Raw genomic sequence first — 19,809 nt, 5'->3', positions numbered from 1 at the left:
AAGGAAGACCTCACTAATGTCACCATTTGTCCTCTCTGGCACCTGTTAGGAAGGTCATAAATTATATCACGTTAGTATTGTTTCAGTATACAAGGGAACCTCACATAGGTAGAGTCATTCTTCATTGTGTGTTTATAGTTCACCTTGCTGCCTGTTACAGCAGTAGCTAAAATATGTAAGAGTCACAGAGCTCGATGCAGGGAGGTTGCTGTCAGCTCAGTGTAGGAACCACTTGCCCACAACATTTTATTCCAACACCCACAGCTTCTACCTACAACTTGATCTAGTGTCTAAGGGAAGTTATACTAATTTAGTTTATTAAAAATAACTTCAGAGAAAACTACTTCTTAAATTTTTCCTTAGGGATGACTTCTCTTTTGCCAGAACACTGTGAGATTATTAATGTGTTTCAGACTGGTCAAGGAGAGAGAAGGATGTTGAGAGCACAGAACTAAAACAGTGATTATATAGCCTTGAAAATATTCACGTCTGGAGGCTGGGGAGATGGTTCAGTGGGGGAATATGTCTACAACACCAGAGCTGTGGGGCAGAGAAGAAGATCACAGGGTATTGCTGGCTGCTGGGCTAGCTCCAGTTTCAGTGAGAGACTGCTGCAAGGGAATAAGGCCAAAAGTGATAGAGTAGAGCACTCATTTCCTCCTTTGGCCTCCATGCACATTTGGGGACATGCTTGCATACTTACATATAGACTGGACGCACAGATTTCAAGTACTTCTTCAACATTCCCAACTACCATTAGCATATTTCAGAGCCTGCAGTCTTCATGAACTCCCTGTTTTCTTCACCAAGTAAGAATTGGAACTCAGCAGTGAAATAGTAGAAAGAAACTAGTAAATTTATATTTAAATACTAGGCCCTGTGTTAATACTAAGGCTTCTTTTCATATATAATAGCACCATAACATTGACCTTTACCTAAAGGCTAGAGAGGTATCGCTCCAGTCAAAATCATTTGCTGCCTTTGTAGATGACCCAAGTTTGATTTCTAGCAGCCACTATGGTGGTTCACACACTGTGACCCCAGTTCAGGTGTCTAACACCCTCTTTTGGCCTCAGCTGGCACTGCACACATGGGCATATACATGCAGTCAAACCACCATATAAGGAAATAAAAATAAATCTGAAAAAGAATTATTTAATGGGCCTGGAGTTTAAGATGGGTTTAAGATGCAGTTTAAGATGGGTTCCAGTCCTAGAACCAAATGGCAGCTTACACACCTTAACTCCAATTTCAGACAGTCTGACACTCTCTTTTGGCCTCTGCAGGAATTGCACATACATGATACAAATACATACACACAAGTAAAAATACACTTATACATAAAAATCAGATATACCTGGTTTATGCAGAATAATGTAATTTTTTTTTTTTTTGGTTTTTCGAGACAGGTTATCTCTGTAGCTTCGTTGCCTGTCCCGGAACTAGCTCTTGTAGACCAGGCTGGCCTCGAACTCCCAGAGATCCTCCTGCCTATGCCTCCCTAGTGCTGGGATTAAAGGCGTGCGCCACCACCGCCCAGCTCAGAATAATGTAATTTCTATAGCTGCCCTTTGTCTTTCATATTACCCATGTGAACAATGTGTGGATTTTGCATGTCATCTGGTTATATGTTTACAGTTACAGTGATGATATGGTCAGGGTTTGAAGCTCTCAGGCTCCTTTTTAAAACTAGGCAAACCAACTCATAAAATGGAAAATACTTTTCAAGTGGAAAGTTGCTCTATTTTTAGGCAAGGGTTAGTGTTAAACTAGGACAAGTTTGTGGTTATTAATGGATTTGGAAGTGGTTCAGGAAGAAAAATGCTGTAGACATGTAATTTAAAAATTTGTGTGTGAGCCAATTAGAGAAGAATTTTATGACCGAAAAGTTCCCCTTTTCAAGTGTGCATTTTATGAGCTTTCTTTTCAGTCACGTATTTTCAGTGAAAATTTTACATCCAAGTTGAGATTTGGTGAATGTAAAAAGTGAAGACACTTTTATTGGTCTTGGAGTTTGAGTAGTAAGAAAAAGAAATGTATAAGGCTGTAATAATATTTTTGGGTACTTTAGATGTTGAGATGAGGTCTCACTATGTGGCCCAGGCATCTCTCTAACTTGTGAGCCTCCTGCCTCAGCCTTCTGGATCCTGGAATTACTTTTGTACACCATCATGCCTGGTTTTAAAAAGTAAATTTGTATAGGAGCTAGAGGGAGAAAAGTTTTGTTTTGGCCCATTGGTCTGGTGAAAATACATAATGGTGAGGAAGGCATGGCTCCAGAAATGAGCATGAGACATCTGCTACCTTGCACCCAGTCTCAGGAAACAGAAAATGGAGGCCAAAGCTCAGCTCATTTTCTCCTTTTTATTCATTCTAGTTCCCAGTCATATAGTGAGTGGTGCCACTCAGATTCAGGGTGAGTCTTCTACCTTTGTTAATCTAATCTGGGTAATCCTTCACAGTCATGCCCAGTGACTAGCCTCACCTTGATTATTCCTTTCATGTTGGAGATTCTAGATCTTGTCAAATTGATAATCACTATTAACCATCACACATACTGTGGTCCTATACCTTTGTGACTAGCTCTTTGTTTAACAGATTGAACAACCCAGTGACTATTCATTGGGCAGTTACTGGGTGAAATGCACAGAAGGTAACAATGCACACATCAGGCAAACACCTTGAATCCTACTAGGTAAAGCATATGCCACACATAGCACTTGGCATGTCATGATGCTAAGAACAGAAACCTTATAAAATCAATGTGATTTTTGTGTTTTAATATGACATTGTTCACCAAAGAAGCATACAGCTTGTTCAAATATTGTTTGAATGAGGATGGAACCCAGGGTCTCGAGCACAGGATGTGAGCATTCTACCACTGAGCTGTATCCCCAGCCATTGCTGAACATAGTTTATAGTATTATTTTGGTATGCTTGGAGTGTTACAGTTTTGACCTATGTAATTTAAGAAATGTGTAGAATATCATTTGTTTTTGCTCAGTCGGAGAAAAGAACATTCTTCAGGGTCTCTCTCTTAAAAAGACTACAAAGAGAAATTGGTTTTTCCTGTAGTTGCTGTAGTCATTAGCAAATGTCATGTTTCTGTGCACATATTATCTCATCCAAGATATAACCTGCTCAGTCCATATAGTATTATTTGTATGTATGCTTTCAGGGCTGACAACTTAAGCCTGAGCCAGAAAAAAAGAATTATATGTATTTGTATGTACACACATACATGTACACATGTAATAAAGAAAAAAGAAGCTATTATATTGATAATGGGGGTGTCATGGAAGGGGCTTAAGGGACAGTGATAAAACTCTTACTTCAATTAAAAACATTAAAAATAATTTAACACTTTAATTATTTTTATGAATTTAAATTCACTTATTTTACATCCCAGCCATGATCTAGGCCCTCCATGTATGTGTGACAGTTGTCTAACTTGATCTACTTATGGGACTCCTAGTGGTGGAAGCAGGGCCTGTCCCTGAGTCCTATTCCTCATACTGGGTTGCCTTGCCCAGTCTTAACCCTTTAATTCTTGCTAAATCTTTCAGCATAAATTTGCCTTTAACAGAGCTTTGTAAATTATTTTAACTCTTTCAACCCAGAATGTCCATTCTTTTTTTACGTTTCAATGTTTTATTTTGTGATGTTCATCGCAGCATTTGAAGGAGAGGTTCTCAATCCACACAAAATGGAAGACTCGAAAATGTACCCATTAAACTACCAAAAGTGGTGAGACTACAGCAGAAGTCCAGTTTAGATCCCGAGTGGTGTGTCTCTGTAATTACAGATCATGTAGACTCTGCCTTGCCTAGAGCTGTAGATCCTGGAAACTAGCTAGTTCATACTCTGGTGAAAAGACAGGTGGGGCAGGGAACAATCTAAAAAGAAAGGAAGAAAGCCCAACATTAGAATAATTAAGTCCTGAATGATTAGCTTCATCCCACCCACCCTCCCTACCACTAAATAACACAAATGACTGCTTTCACTGTAGTGATGGTACTGATGGGCTAGGGTAGAAACAGGTTGTGGAGATTTGTCTAATGTCTTAAAAAACACCTTCAGAGGTGTGTATACATACTACCAAGCTGTGAGCTTCTCAGCAGTTAGGGTTACAATGCCATGGTTTGATGCAGAGTCACAATTTCATTCATAGAATCAATACAGATTTACAAAGAGCCTGCACATTACCAGCTTCCACATACAACCATTTCTAGATTAAAAAGAGAACCTAGCATCTCTAGAGACTCAGCCCCAAATGTCTACAGCTGAAAGGACCTTATGGAATTGGGCTTCTATACCTCTAAAATGGTAATGGCTTGAAGTTGTGTCACCTTTAATCTGGAAGCCTAAGATGATATTGATTGATTCTCATGTCCCTGGTATACATTAAAGGTACACTAAATTCTGAAGGTAGCTCTACTACATAATAGTTTAAAATTAATATTGTACAGTATTAATTCCCTTTCTTACCCCTCCCCCTATTCTACATATGTGACAACACATGCAATATTTGACTGAGTCTGGCTTACTTTTCTTAAACAGAATTTTCCAGCAAATGATATAATTCATTCTTTATCCTTGAATAGGATTCTCTCTCTCCCCTCACTCTCTCCCTCCTCTTTTTTCTCTATCCCTTCCTCCCCCTCCCTCCCCTTCCCTCATCCGCTCTCTTTCATACACAGAAACCACAGTTTTTACTCATCCATCCGTTGATAGATACTGTCCTGATTGATATTTGTCAACAAACCTAAACATATCTGGGAAGAGAGAATCCTAATTGAGAAAATTCCTCCATTAAGATTGGCTTTGTAGGCAAGTCTGCGTGGGCATTTTCTTGATTAATGATTGATGTGGATTGATCCATTCTACCGTGGGTAGTGTAACTGCAGGACAGGTGGTCCTGGGTTATATACGAAAACACTGAGCAAACCAGCAAGCAGCACTCCACTATGACTTCTTTTTCAGTTTCTGCCTTCAGTGAGTTCCTGCTCACTTATTTTAGTGACAGATTGAATCTAGCAGTTCTTAGCTGAAATAAAGCCTTTCATCTCCAAGTTGCTTTGGTCATGGTGTTTTATCATAGCAGTAGGATCTCTTAGACATAGACTGGTCAATTTTATATCTTGGCTGTTATTAATGCTATAGAAGTAAATGTGAACGTTTAAGTGTTTCTGATATTTGTGCTGATTTAAAGGTTCATTTCTAATGTAACCATATGTAGTCATATTATCTAATACAGACTTACCTTACTATGTATCAGGATACATATAGTTTCTTTGAAACTTAGAAATTTTTGTTTATAGTTGAAATCTTCCTGGAACGTGGCTCTGCACATTGATTTTTTTTTTATATTGAATGTGACTGTTTGATGCAACAACAGAATAGAGAGGTGATAGCAGAGGAAACATAGCCTCGGGCTGTTTTTGCTCTATCCTCTAAGAATAAATTTGAGCCAGATGCCTCTAATCTCAGTACTCAGGAGGCCAAGACAGGAAAATCCTTAGTTCTAGGCTATTTCAGACAGTATAACCATTTTGAAACCTTGTCTTAAAATAGAAATAAGAGATGTGTGGGGCGAAAAGAGTTAATTGGCTAACCCAAGTTAGACACTTACGTACATACATGTCTGTTGACTGATACACCCATCTACAGGAATCAATTATAGTTCTTTAAGACCCCAGGGGGGTAGAAAGGTATTTAAAAAGAAAAAATTAAGTAAACCAATCTTGAGTTTTGCTCATTTTAGTTGTATCCCCTTTTGTGCTTGGGATTCCACAACTTAGCTTTCTCACATTTCTGTCAATTCCCACTGAATTGAAGGTATGTTACAAAATCACGAAGGTGCCCAACTTGGGATGAGTCTTCAAAATTCTGTTCCTTTGTTCATGCTTAATTTGGGAACAAGATTTGTATGCAGCTAAGAGGTACTGTCTTTTTTAAGTTAACCCATTATAATGTTACTAAATGGTATAAATGTCATTCTGAGAACACTAACGTGGTTTTCACACTGGGATATTTGAAAGAGCATGTATTCCCTCTGTGAACTATGTCCTCAATATATGTTATTTTTATTAGTTTTACATTTTGTATGTGTATGTGGTGTCTATATTTGTGTGCACATATGTGCCTCCCATGATCTGCATCTCAAGGTCAGAGGACAGCCTCAGTCGGTCCTTAGCTTCCACACTTTTTGAGACAGACAGTTTCTTGTTCGCTGCTATATATTCCAGGCTAGTTGGCCTGTGATTTGTTGTCTCCTCTTCCCATCTCTCTGTACGTCTGCTGGAATTATAGATATATGCTGCAGCTGCTTTTCCATAGGTTCTGTGGATCCAAATTCAGATCTTTATATCCAGGGTTTTACCCACTAGCCATCTCCCCAGCCCTCCAGTTTAGGACTACACTTTGTGTTTGATTTCTTGTCAGGAACATAATTTCCAACCGTCATACCTATATCTGTGTAGCTTACATTTGAGCATATTGTTTTATTTAAATCACTATTTTAGGACCTGACAGGCTCAAAGGAAAATAAAGTTGCAAAAATAGCTAGCACATTTGGAATTTAGTTTTTATAGGAAATGGGGCACGTGTGCTTTCACTTTTCTGAAACTGCATTTGGAAATTTTATTTGTATGAAAGACACTTTTGCTTGGAAAGAGGAGAAGATTAAAAAAAGAGAAAGGTGGGCAGATAAAATCATCTGGGAACCAGCCTGGAGAACTGTTCAGAGTGCCATTCATGTAGTCAGATTGGCACGATGCACACAAATTCAATTTGAGGGTTAGTAAAGATTTTAATGTTCTCTTCCAGAAGCAAAATCTGCTAGCATTTTTTTCCTGTTTGGTCCTTTTTGCCTTACTAAACTCTCCTTGCTCTTTAAAAAAATAAAACTTATGTTACACAGAGGACAAATCTGTGTAGCATCCCCTTATGTGGTCACTTTATGTATACCTTAAAAGTTGTGATGTTGCAACCTCTCTGTAGTGCTAGCTTGGAAAGGAGGGTGGGGTTTTCAGGAGCAAGGTAGCTAGGTAAACTAGCTGAATTTGGGAATGGTCTGAATTCAATAGAGAGATCCTGGGGAGAGATCTCGGAAGATTCTTGATGTCAACCTATGACCTCCACAAACATGTGTGCCTACATTCGTGGTGAACATGCATATAAATATATGTCACACAGATTCACAGAAAAGGTTACACAGCATTCTGGTGATATGTGTGCAGTTCTACTCATTGTGTCCTTACTGCATGTGTGGCTTTACCTGCATTGTATCTTATGGCTTCATGTAGTAGAAGTTGAGAGCCTTTTGCCCATTCATCAACACAGCAAACTTGGACTATTTCCTACAAGATACCCAGCCTTCATGAGAAATTCTGTAGCTCATCTAATGACAGCTTCCCCTGGGAAATAAACTCCTCTTGAGAGAGTTTGTTAGTTTACATGGCTGGGGAGACAGTGTCCTCCTAATGATATGGGGTATAATTTCCAAGAAATAGGACCACACTGGAATTCAGAGACAGGAAAATCAAGGCAGCTTATGCTGTGCATAAGGAGAGTGTGATTAATATAAACAAGAAATGTAGTCAATAGTTTGATTTTAGAGTAAAACACAAAGAAATTGAGAAGTCAGAATATTCTTTATCCTGTTTATTTATATGTGAATGCTGGCACATTGTGTCATGATATGTCTGCGCGTGCATGGGCATGCTTGCCTCTACCTTGTTTGCAGCAGGGTCTCTCTCTTACTCTTTCTGCCATGCTTGGTATTCTGGGCTGTCTGACCTTTGAGCTAATGACTGTTTTCTCTTTGCTTCTTGCCAGGAACAGCAACTCTGGGGTTACAGTTATGCATCTTATATGGGTTCTAGGGATGGAACTTAGGAGGCCAGGCTCTGCATGACTATTTTTTTCACCTAGTTAACCATCTCCTTGGCCCTCTTTATTTATTTTTTTGAGTTATTTAAGGCATCTTGACACAGGCCATGTGGTATAATGGAATGTCGATGGAATGCAATGTCAGTGACCTATGATCAGGCTTCCGTGGATGATTCTGGGGGAGGTGGTCAGATTTTCCTGAAAGTCTTAAGATGAGATGTATCTTTGTAGTACATGGTACTTGACATGTTATTGATCCTTTCAAATGAAGTTCATTGTATTTGTGTTGGCTTTAGTACTGCATACCCAGACTAGTAATCCTAAAAAGACCAGCAGTGATGATAGGATAGGACTCTGCTCCCCTACTTAGAAAGATATTAAATGGGCAGTTATTTAAAAATATTTTTTAGGGGCTGGAGAAATGGCTCAGAGGTTAAGAGCACTGCCTGCTCTTCCATAGGTCCTGAGTTCAATTCCCAGCAACCACACGGTGGCTCACAACCATCTGTATGGGGTCTGGTGCCCTCTTCTGGCCTGCAGGCATACACACAGACAGAATATTGTATACATAATAAATAAATAAATATTTAAAAAATTATTTTTTACTCCTGTTTTGAGCTTCTTTTGGTCTTTTATATGAGAGCAAAACTTATCTTCTGTGTACCTGGCCCTGCTACTCTTCTAGAGTTTTCTTTCTTTTTAATTACATTATTTATTTATTATTGTGAGGGGAGAGGACAGGAGAGGTAGGAGAGACAGCAAATATAAGTGCCTGATGTGTGAGTATGGGCATGGATGTGCCACAGTGTAGGAATGGAGGTCAGAGAACAACTTACAGGAGTCAGTTCTCTTCTTCCAAAGTAGCTCCTGGAGATTGAACTCGGGCTGTCAGACTTGTGTGGCAAATATGTATAGCTTGGATCCATTATCTCACATGGTCTCTATCATTAGTGTATGGTACTTACAATATAGCATCCGTACGTAATACCTGGAATCTCATGAGAGATATGTTAGTTGCTCCGTGAAACATGATGAACATGGCTTTTATTTAAGTGACAGGTTTCTTGCTTTGTGTTTGTCCCAGTGGTCTCACGCTATAAACCATCTCCTTTGTATCTGCCACCTCTGAGAATAAGCTGGTGTCCCTGTTCTTTATTCACAACAAAGGTAATATGCAAAGTGGGACCCGCAGCCACATTATTGACGTACCTGAGAGAGTCATATTGAATGTGGTTTTTGGAGGGTATCCTGCTTTTTACTGGTTTAGTGTTTTCCACACACTGAGTCCATTCCCATTAGCAACACCAGACAATAAGAAAGGGCACTGAGGGATCAGTGTTTGCAGAAGATCTGAGTGTTTATGTTAGGAATTAAAAAATATTTGTCTTCAGAATAGCTGGAAGATTTTGCAAGGCTGATTGTGTCCATGTTCTCGGAGCCTTATCAAAACATATTTTGGAATTCCTAAGGTGCAAATCCCAGGGACCAGAATGCAAGACCACAGGCCCTCTTGTGTTCCTCTCCTCTTCACTGGTATGTTCCTCAGTGACAGAAAGCAGACCTGTGTTCACCCTGATGACAGCTGTAGATTATCTATTTTAACTTTTCCATGTGTTTGCAGTACATGGACTATCTAGGCTGTGGTGATACTGCTTCATGGTAGAGGTCAGGAAACTAAGGCCTGTAGGACCCCTCAGCCATAGTTTGTCTTTGTGGGTAGAGATGCCTTGAAACATGTCCTCATTTGACCATTTGCTTCTTATTGGCTCTGCTCCCACTTAGATTACAATACTTGCCTTGATAGTATAGTCATAGCATCTATGGTAGCCTAATAAGATGTACATTTTACCTTCATTGATTTATGTTATGGACTTCTTGGGTGCTTCTTTGTTCTTAGATGTCTATAATGTGAACCAATGACTTTATTAAAATGCCTATCTTAGGAGCATAACTTGAAAGATGAAGAACATCGTCATTTTCTTTGATTAAGAAGAGTGAGAACAGCACTCATAATAAAGGTACATGGTGGCAGTTGTGTGTGATTTCTGTTACCCAGCACTCTCTATCTCCTGCCAATATCATCCCCAGTAGAGTGTGTGGATACCTGAATTACCTCCTTGAAAATGAGGAAAGTGAATCTCTCAAATGCCCCAGTGTGATTTGACTGTACTCCTTAAGGAGCCTGGTGGCCAGATCATTTTTCAGTCTTCTTGCAGTAGAGTGCTCTCTTTATATGATGGGATATTCACTTACCAACCATACTAGATATAGGCAGAACTCCATAGAATCCTTAAATGGTTTGGGACAAAGTCTTACTATGTAGTGTTTGCTGTCCTGTAACTTGCTATGTAGATCAGGCTGGCCTTCAACTCAAGAGATCCACCTGCTCTGACCTCCCAGATTTTAGGTCTGAGCCACCAAGCCAGGCCCTCATTTTTTTTTTAGAAAAAGAGACAGTCTTGCCATATAGCCAAGACTGGTCCCAAGCTCTTGATACTCTCTTCTCACCCTTCTAAGTCTTGGGATTACAGGCATGCACCTCCATATCCAGTTTATATTTTCTACTGTATGTTATTTTTGGAGAGGGAGGACAGAGGAGAGAGGACAGAGAGAGTGGGAGAGAGCGAGAGCACAGCAGGATGCGTATATGGTAGCCAGAGGATAACCTCAGGTGTGGGTCTTCATCTTTCACCTTGTTTGAGACAGGGTCGCTTTTTTTGCTTTATCCTCTAGCTAGCTAGCCTGTAAGATCCCAGGGGCCCTCTTGTAAGCATACTGAGATTACAAATACACAGTATTGTATCTGACTTTCCATGGGTTCTGAGGATCTGAACTCTAGTTCTCATGCTTGTAAGGCTAGCACTATATCCACTGAGTCATCTTCCTAGTCTCTATTGTCTTTATTTTTTAAAAATACTTTCTCCAGACTCAGTAAGGAAATAAAAGAAGTCACAAAACTCAGGAAGATAAATTGAGTATAATATATGTTTTCAGAGCTAGTATTAGTATTACTCTCTTTTGCTGTTGCTATGGTAAAATACTCCTGACAAAAAACAACTAGGAGGTGCTAGAGAGCTGACTCTGCACTTAAGAGCACTGCTTCTCTACTCTTGAGGGAGCTGGGGGCTGCGTTCCTGCCACTCAGCTCCTGGCCGCTTGGCTAGCTTATGCCCCGAAATAACAACACAAAAACTGTATTCTTTTAAACACTGCTTGGCCCATTAGCTCTAGCCCTTACTTGCTAATTCTGATATCCTGATCAACCCATCTCTAATAAACTGTGTAGCACCAGTCTTACCGGGAAATATTCAGCATGTCTGACCTGGCGGCTTGCTTCATCGTGTCTGCCCAGGAGAGGGGAGCATGGCATCTGAGCTCACTTCCTCTTCCTCCCAGCATTCTGTTCTGTTTACTCCACCCACCTATGTTCTAACCTATTAGGGCCAAGCAGTTTCTTTATTAATTAACCAATGACCTTCCTCCATCATGTGGGTTCAGGTTACCCACATGATGACTCATAACTATCTGTAACTCCATATTTAGGAAATCTGAAGTCCTTTTCTGACCTGAGGGCACCAGGTATGCCTGTGATACCCAGATACACATGCAAGGGGCAAAACATTCACGCACATATAGTAAACAATTTTTCAAAGCATCTTGAAGGCGTAAAGGTCTTTTCTGGCACACACTTCAAACAAAATCAAAGGCTCAGAAACTTGGATCAGTTGATTACTTTTCATCCACAATCAGGAAGCTGGGAAATCAGTTAGCTCTCTACTTTTTTATACAGTTCAAGACCACAGCCCAGGAAATGGTGCCACTCAATAATAGATCTTCCCTACTTTAATTAGCCTAATCAATGTTAGGCTAATTACAGGCATGCCCAGAGGCCAAATAGTTCCTCAGAGGTATGCCTGGAGCCTTGCCTCCCAGGTGATGCCAGAACCTGTCAGGCTGAGAGTTAACACTAACTACCACATAGGTTAATATGAATGTTTGTGATTCACATTCATTCACATTCAGTTTATTGATATAATATATGTGAATATGTGTAATTAATATATAAATATTCTCAGTGATATGATCATCACAATAAGCATGCCATATATCATTACCATATACATTTACACATGCACACACAGTTTGTTTGTTATAGACATCAGTGGTACTTGGCTTATCACCCAGTTGTATTCTTTCAACACACCACTTAATACCACTCACTTTGTGTTTTTACATTTTCTGCATTTGTTTCTATCCTTTTACCATTCCTATATACTTTAATGAATTAGAGAATTTTACAATTCTGCTCTTTGATTAGCTGAATTTTCACTTTTTTTTGTTGTGTGGTTCTAGTGTTTATAGCCATCATCTTTGTCATCCTCTATTATATCTGTTGACATTGCTCTATCATGTTAGAACTTCACAATATCTATCTCTAGTCCTGAACTATTGTCACATATTTCATTTGTATACATGTTATAAACACTGGCTATTGATTCCTGTAGTTAACTGTGTTTTTTCCTTTCATTTTTATGAATTCTAACACAAATTGGGAAGATAATGGTGGAAAATTCTGCGTTTGTGTTTTCATGTGCTTTTAACTAGGTCTTGACTTCCTGCACCCTGCAGACTTGGGGTTACCAAGAAAGCACTTGCCTGTTTGTAGGTATCATGTAGAACATTGAACACTTGTGTTATCAACAGCAGTTGGCAGTACCTGCTAACTTACTATGCAAACTCGGTAAGTAATCTTAAAAGGTTTTCTAAAATCTTTTTTTTTAAAGTTTTTACTTATCTAGTTGTTTTGCCTCTCCCTTGTATGTACTTCTGAGTACCACAGGTATACCAGGAACTGGAGTTACATGTGGTTCTGGCCACCTATGGGTGCTGTTAATTGAACCCGGGTCCTGTGAAAGAATAGCTAGTCTTAATTGCTGAACCATCCCTCCAGTCCCCATTTTTCCTATTAAATATATGTTCAGATATTGCTCAGACCCTGTCACAGAGGGTTCCTTCCACATGTTAAGGGAAAAATTGATGTCATAAACCAAGAAGGCCACCTGCAGATAACATCACTGAAATGTTACCCCTGCCCCACAGAGACACTCTGTTTCCAATTCAGCCTGTAGACATGAAACAGTATTGTTTTTTTAAATCATTTTACCTATACTATTTTTTAATTATATATTTCTTCAGTGATCTTTGGTTTAAATTTATAGCTGTGCCTTGTGTTTATGCTATATAGACTCAGTTTTTAAAGGACATTAAATTTAGGCCCTCAGAATTTGTATACAAAATTAGAGTTATTGTTCAGAATGGCAGTACCATACATACACACTATAAATCTAAGTTTAAAAAGGTAGAGATTTCTTCTTTATTCAGGAATGTGTCTAAACATAGGGCATTGATGTACAACAATGACAAAAAGACTGTGCCGAAGTCAGGCTGCTTTTGTTGTAATTCTACTCATGAAACCTTTTTGCCCATGTAAGTTTTACACAATTCTGCATATATAGTAAATATAAAACATTTATTGATGATAAATCATAAACAAATTTATTCTAGAAAAGTTTTTTGGTACAACTTTATCATTAACATAAAAGCAGATTTTTATACGAATAAGATGGATGTGCCTAATTTTACATAAAAATTAAGTCATGTTGTGGTATTATGTAGAGCTATCTTCATTGGTTTTTCAAAGTTGATCAATATTTTGAATTTATAATCTTCATTGCCAAGAATGCCACTTTGTATAAATATGTGGAACAAAATATTTAAGGCAATTTCAGAAAATTTTGGAAATTTCTGTCCTAAGCCAACATCCCACTATTTCTATTGTCATTATTATTATTATTACTTTGTGAAACTGATGTCTGATCTTGGGAGATGGCTCAGTGTTCAAAGCAAATATGAGGACTTGAGTTTGGATCCCCACCTGTAATAATTCTATCCTGGGATTTCCCTGAGCAAGCTGGTTAGGAAGAGTAGCCATCCCAGTGATTTGATTGAGACCCTACCTCAATCAGTAAGGTGGAGGAGAAATCAAAGATGATTCCTAGGATCCACCTCAAGGCCTTCTACACAGAAGTCAAACCTGCATATACACAGGGGAGAGGGGAGAAACTCAGTTCAGCAACTCAGACATCAGTTTTTATGACATCAAAAAATATAGTAACTTGATACTAGCATGCTGAGCAGTGGTATAGAAAAATATGAAGTCTTTGTCCATAATTAAGCCATGCAGTTTCTATGAGAGCAGAAGTCTGTATACCTGGGGAAAGCACTGTAGATCATAACATAACAGTCTCAGTTCAGAGAGTGTGGTGGAGACATGGGCAGTACATGTGTTGTTTGTTCAGAACCAAAGTTGAAGTGAGGTTACACATACAGCATGGGTGAGCCCTGCTGGGAGCCCCTTGTATTCTTTCCAAGTTTGAATTGATTCTTGGTTGTACTTTCAGAAACCTTGGACTATTGCCAATTGTTTTTGGTAAGCTCTCCATTTGGTTACATGACACCATATGGGGTCATACACATACAGTTTAATAAGCTGTGGTTTGGTCTGAGGGAAAGTTATTCGACAGTAATTTAACATAAAGAAATCAATAAAATGATAGGTGATCTGAGAAAACAATTCAGATAGTCAGTTTTCACCTTCCTGTGCCCATGTCATAGTTTCATGAGTAAAAAGAAAATTGAGGATGGTGGCCTGATTTTAATTCCCTGTGGATAAAGGTTCATGGAGACCTGCCCTACTTCTTGTAACTATTATTATACTTATTTTTTTTAAGTCATTAGCATCTTGGCATACTTTTGTTTCAGTAAAATACTGTCATAGATTTCAGGCTTCCAGAGCCTATTAGGAATTGCACATTGATTTTTATATTTCTTTTGGAGAACAGATGGACCATATGTGTTTGTGCATATGTGCTTTTGTTTGTCTCTGTCACTGTCCTGAAGCTCACCTCCACTTGGTCTCTCCTGACATTGCCTTATGGCCCCTGGAAGGGAAGTCACTTAACACAAACAACATGGTACAAGGCCATAAAAAGAAATGAGGCTAGATCCTTGCTGCGGAAGGAAGAGCTTTAGAAATATGGTTAGTGAGAGAAGCCAGACACAAATGGTCACTGTGTGATGTGTATTTATGTGAAATGTGCAGAGTAGGCAAATCCATGGGCACAGATATCCAACTAGCAGTTCTGATACTCCCGAGAGGAGGGGTAGAATGACTGTGAGTAGGAGGAAGATTTTCCTTTAGTGCGATAGAAGTGTTTTGTGGGTGGTGGTTCCTTAAGATGTCATTGTACTAAATACCACCAAAGTGCACATTTTCAAAATGGTTAATTTTATGTTAAGTGATTTCATTTTACTTCAACTAAAAACAAAGTGCAATCTTGAGGATGTTGGGGTATATTTAGTTATAGCGAGCTCCAATTGGAATGTTCTTGTTGTATTGGGGTAAATGAGTCTTGAAGGCAGGATTTCTTTCCTCTTGTGTTGAAAATATTTTTAAATTTGACATCATTTTTAAGGAGGACTCTTTTAATTGCTAATGCTCTTCTCATAGGCTAAGAATGTAATTCCCAAAATAACTGACTGCCTTTGAGGAACACACTTTGAGATATCATTTGCTGTTTATCTCTGTGGTTTCTTATATGCAATTTAAAAGATCCATGTGATCATATGTGCTTCAGTGGGGGAACCACTTGCTAGACGAGGATGAGGACCAAGCTTTGGATCCCCACAGCTTACAGAAAAGCCTAACTAAATCCAGTACCTATACCTGAAATCCTTGTGGTCCCAAAGCTTGTTTTTAATCCCAAGTACTCTTTGTAGCACTCATTTGTGGTCCCAGCACTGGCCCACAGTCCCTGCACTCATAACTAGTCCCAGCACATTCACTGTCTGCAACTCCAGGATCCAACATCTTCACACAGATATACATGCAGGCAAAACACAAATGTACATTTAAAAAAAAACAACTAAAAACTCTTCAGAGTATTTTTCAAATGTGCAGAGCTGTTCTGAAGCTCTGTAAATTAATAAACAGGGTTTAGAACAAAGTGGGAATGACTTTAGAATGGGCCTTAACAGAGGGTATTCCTGAGTTTGGACATTTAGCTACATCTGTGACTTCTCTGCCGTGTTGAACAGTAACTGGATGAAGAGTTAGAGAGTAGAAAAATAGGTGAATACTGGATCAGGCATGCTCAGATAGGACATCAATGTGCTGAGATGTCACCAGGGGTGTAGAAAGAGTACCTACTTAAAATCTTGTAGCCCCAGCATTAAGGAGGCTGAGGCAGAAAGATCTCATTTTCCAGGCTACTCTGCATCATTAATTTAATGAGATGCTGTCACTGAAGAAAAGTAAAACGGGGCAGGGATGCTGCTTACTGGTAGAGAACTTGCATAGCGTGTGCAGGTCCCTGAATTCCAACCCACACAGGAAAACTTCCAAAGAAATCTTTCTGAACTCTAATATCCTTGTGAAAATATTTTACTTCCTTCTGGTATTTTGCAATAAAGACAGAAAGGAAGAAAACCAATGTGGCAGAGAGATTGTATGATTACTGTGTTAATCTGTGTTGTCAACTACTGCAAAGTTCTTTGACCATATATGGTCCATCCATCCTCCTACTCTCTCTCCCTCCCTCTCCTTCCTTCGGGTTACATTTACTGTAATTACCGCGTGTCCAACCTAGAGTGCAGAGATCAACATGGGATAGTATTCTTCCTATTAGGAGACATAAAAATGATTCTTTGAATAACATAACGGAAGGAAGCACAGGATTCAGTGGAAAGGTTGGGGGTTACCTTATGCTCCAGGAATTCTTTGTCCAATTTAGGAAAATAACTAAATAGTAAAAATAGAATGAGTTTCTTAGTTGTTTTTCTGTTGCTCTGATAAAACACCATGACCAAGGCAAACTTGTACTTGTACTGAACCTGGAGCTACTGATTGGCTAGACTGTCTGGCCAGTGAGTTCCAATGATCTGCTTGTCCCTGCCTTACAGCATTGGTGTTATAGATGTTTAGTGCCATGCACAGGTTTTATGTGGATTCTGGAGAATCTGAACTCTGGTCCTCATTTTTGCAAAGCAAGCACTTCATCCACTGAGCCATCTAGCCAGCCCTGAGAACATCAACTATTGATGATTCTTCTGTTTATGGTACTAATCATGGGGAAATCAGTCTAAACCAGCTATTAAAGGACTGGTTTCTCATTTTAATTTACTGTGTTTAGCAATCAACTAATTATTTTTGACAGGTTGTATAACCAGAAGAATGCCATTAACCAAAGTTATAATTCCCCTTTGTGTTTGTGTTTGTGTTGATCACACACAGATGATAAAATCAATTAGGCTTACAGAGTTTCATAACATATATAAAAGATAGTTTTCAGTTTTGAAACTCTGATTTGTGAGTTACCATCTGTCTTGGACCTAGGAAAAGGGATTCAATTCTGAAGTTTTTTTTTTTTCAGAACAGCTTGTAATAGGAACTGTTAGTATATTAATTGCTTATTGAATTATGATAGGGTTTAATCTTTTAATTTACAGGCAATTTGGAGCTTATTGTGGTGACAGCTGCTTATATTTTGATACTTTGTAGCATTTAGCTATTTCATCATAAGGCTTATCCCCCACCCCATAATTTACAACATACTCTGAGTAGTCATTTGCTTCCCCCTCAGCTTCCTTCAAAGAGTTTTGTGCTTTTCCACCACATTTTTCCTTTTTTAAAAGATTTTTTTTATCTTTATTTGATGTATATGAGTGTTTGCCTGCATGTGTGTATAGGTGTCACATGCATATGCAGTACCAGAGGAAGCCAATATTCTCAGGAAATAGAGTTACAGATAATTGGAGCTGCCATGTGGGTGTTGTGAATTGACCTCAGTCCTTGCAAGTGAGCAGAGTACTCTTTAATTGCTGAGCCATCTCTCCAGTCCCTCTTTCCCACTGCATTTATTTGTTTTTATTTTATAAGCATATTTGTGCCTCGTTCAATGTGGTTTAGTGCCTTTTAATTTCCATTCAGAGATTTTTGTAGGTGAATTTTTATTTTCTTAGATTCTTATGATTTCTTTCTTTTTTAATATTGGAATGAAACGTGGAGGTCTGTGAACTTGACTGTCAAATCTCTTTCATTTCCTTCTTTTAAACAGCAGAATTATAAACATAACTTTGTAGAACTGATTTGTTTGAGTTTCCTGAAAACAGTTTATGATGGGTAATAAGCAGCACCCTCCCTCACAGCTTCACTGGTGGCTTTGAGTTACAACAAACCTGCACCTTTCAACTATTGCTCAAGATGATCAAGTAAGAATTTGAGAGGCAGGAATTTAATTTCCTTGGTTCTTGCATTTTCCAAAGGTTTTGGATAGTTTGAACTCCAGGAGCTGGGTTCATTTATAACTAAAGAAATTTTACAAGGCTAGGAGTACATCTTGTCAGGCAATTATTGGTTAGCTGATTTGTGTTCCTAGTTACTGAAAAATAACAAATAAGTTTTTAAAAAATTTTATGTGTATGTGTGAATTTCTGCATGTATGTATGTATATGTACCACATTCATGTGTCATGCTTATAGAGGCCAGAGAGTATTGGATCTCCTGGAACAGGAGTTACAGTTATGAGCCAGCTCACCATATGGAATTTGGGGATTGTATCTGGGTCTTCTGCAGAAGCAACCAGTGTTCCTCACCACTGAGCCCTCTTTCCAGCCCCTTAAAGAAAATGTTGGTATGATGTACAGTATGATGTTTTCATGAACTAGGAGCCTAGCTTCTTTGGAATTACTTCAGGGTCCTGCAAAATGGCTCAGAGGGTTAATGTACCCAGCAGCAAGCTTGTTAACTAGCTTCAGTTGGATACCAGGGATACACATGGTGGAAGGAGAGACCTGACTTTGGAAAGTTGTCTTCTGGGAGCCTCAAGTGCACACACAGATAGGTACTAAGTAAATTAGTAAACAAGTAGGTAAAAATAGAGAAGCAAATTCAGGCAGAGCCCTTTGAAATGGCAGTTTGTAAAAAACATCACTCGAAAGGTTGAAATGGAGCTGGGGTATGATTGAACTCTTGCCTGACTCCTGAAAGGCTCTAGGTTTTACCCCTAGCACCGAGGGAAACAAAAGAATAAAGACATTTATTAGTTGATAGTGCCTTTGCTTTTAGAGGAGCCAAAGATACAATATGAGCAGGCATGCCGATGCACCAACAAACATGCTAGACTTACCCTAAATGTTATGCATGTCTTTACCTGAGGGTGTGCACAGGTTGCATAAACTACTGTCATAAAACTAAGGTGCTTCCTAGGACATTATTATTAAGTGAAAGAAAGCAGCACCAGCAGAATCTGTGCTAGTAGTGATTTTTATCATGTCAGAATTGCTACATGTATAATAATTTCTGACCAGTTATTTTAATCCCTATTCCATTTTGTATTCTATAAATTTAGAACCTGTGTCTTAATATAAAAGTTGAAGACAAAAGTGAATGAATAAAATGTAAAATTTGACTTAGGATGAGAAGGATCTGTAAAGGGACAATAGGAGTGAGAAGGGCATGGATTCATGGATTTTTATGACAGTTTTTTCTCAAGTATTTCTGTTTCTCTGCAGGGTGGTCCTGGTCTTTGTGGGTACCTCTCAAGGTCCATGATTGGATGCTGGGTGGCCTATTGCTTCAGAGATCTACATATGCACTCACTGTGACGGTAAGACCCTCCTTCATGGGGTCCCTCTGTTTTGTGCCTGCCATCCATTCTGCAAAGCTCGGTACTTGATTTCAAATTATATTTTAGGAAGAAGTTGCAGGTCTTTCTGCTGAAATTGAAGGAGGGGGGGAGGGAAGGATAGAAGGAAGGAAGGAATATCAGTAACCTACTATGGTTTCCATGGTTACTT

At 38.9% G+C, this 19,809-nt stretch overlaps 1 protein-coding gene across 31 annotated transcripts in view; it reads left to right on the top strand.

Annotated features, from left to right (window-relative positions):
* LOC142841479 (F-box-like/WD repeat-containing protein TBL1X) overlaps positions 1-19,809 on the top strand; it is a 171,692-nt gene that overhangs the window by 122,548 nt on the left and 29,335 nt on the right. For 29 of the 31 annotated variants that reach the window (XM_075958384.1, XM_075958380.1, XM_075958376.1 and 26 more), the window contains one exon: positions 19,525-19,619. The gene's annotated coding sequence lies outside the window, so the exon portion shown is untranslated. Of the gene's footprint in view, positions 1-12,498; positions 12,635-19,524; positions 19,620-19,809 lie in introns of all 31 variants that reach the window. The other 2 variants (XM_075958369.1, XM_075958362.1) reach the window with 1 other exon arrangement.

This window comes from Microtus pennsylvanicus, chromosome X (genome assembly GCF_037038515.1).
Source record: "Microtus pennsylvanicus isolate mMicPen1 chromosome X, mMicPen1.hap1, whole genome shotgun sequence".
Classification (NCBI taxonomy): Eukaryota; Metazoa; Chordata; class Mammalia; order Rodentia; family Cricetidae; genus Microtus; species Microtus pennsylvanicus.
The sequence above is the reverse complement of the archived record's forward strand: the minus strand, read 5'-3'. Positions and strand labels throughout refer to the sequence as shown.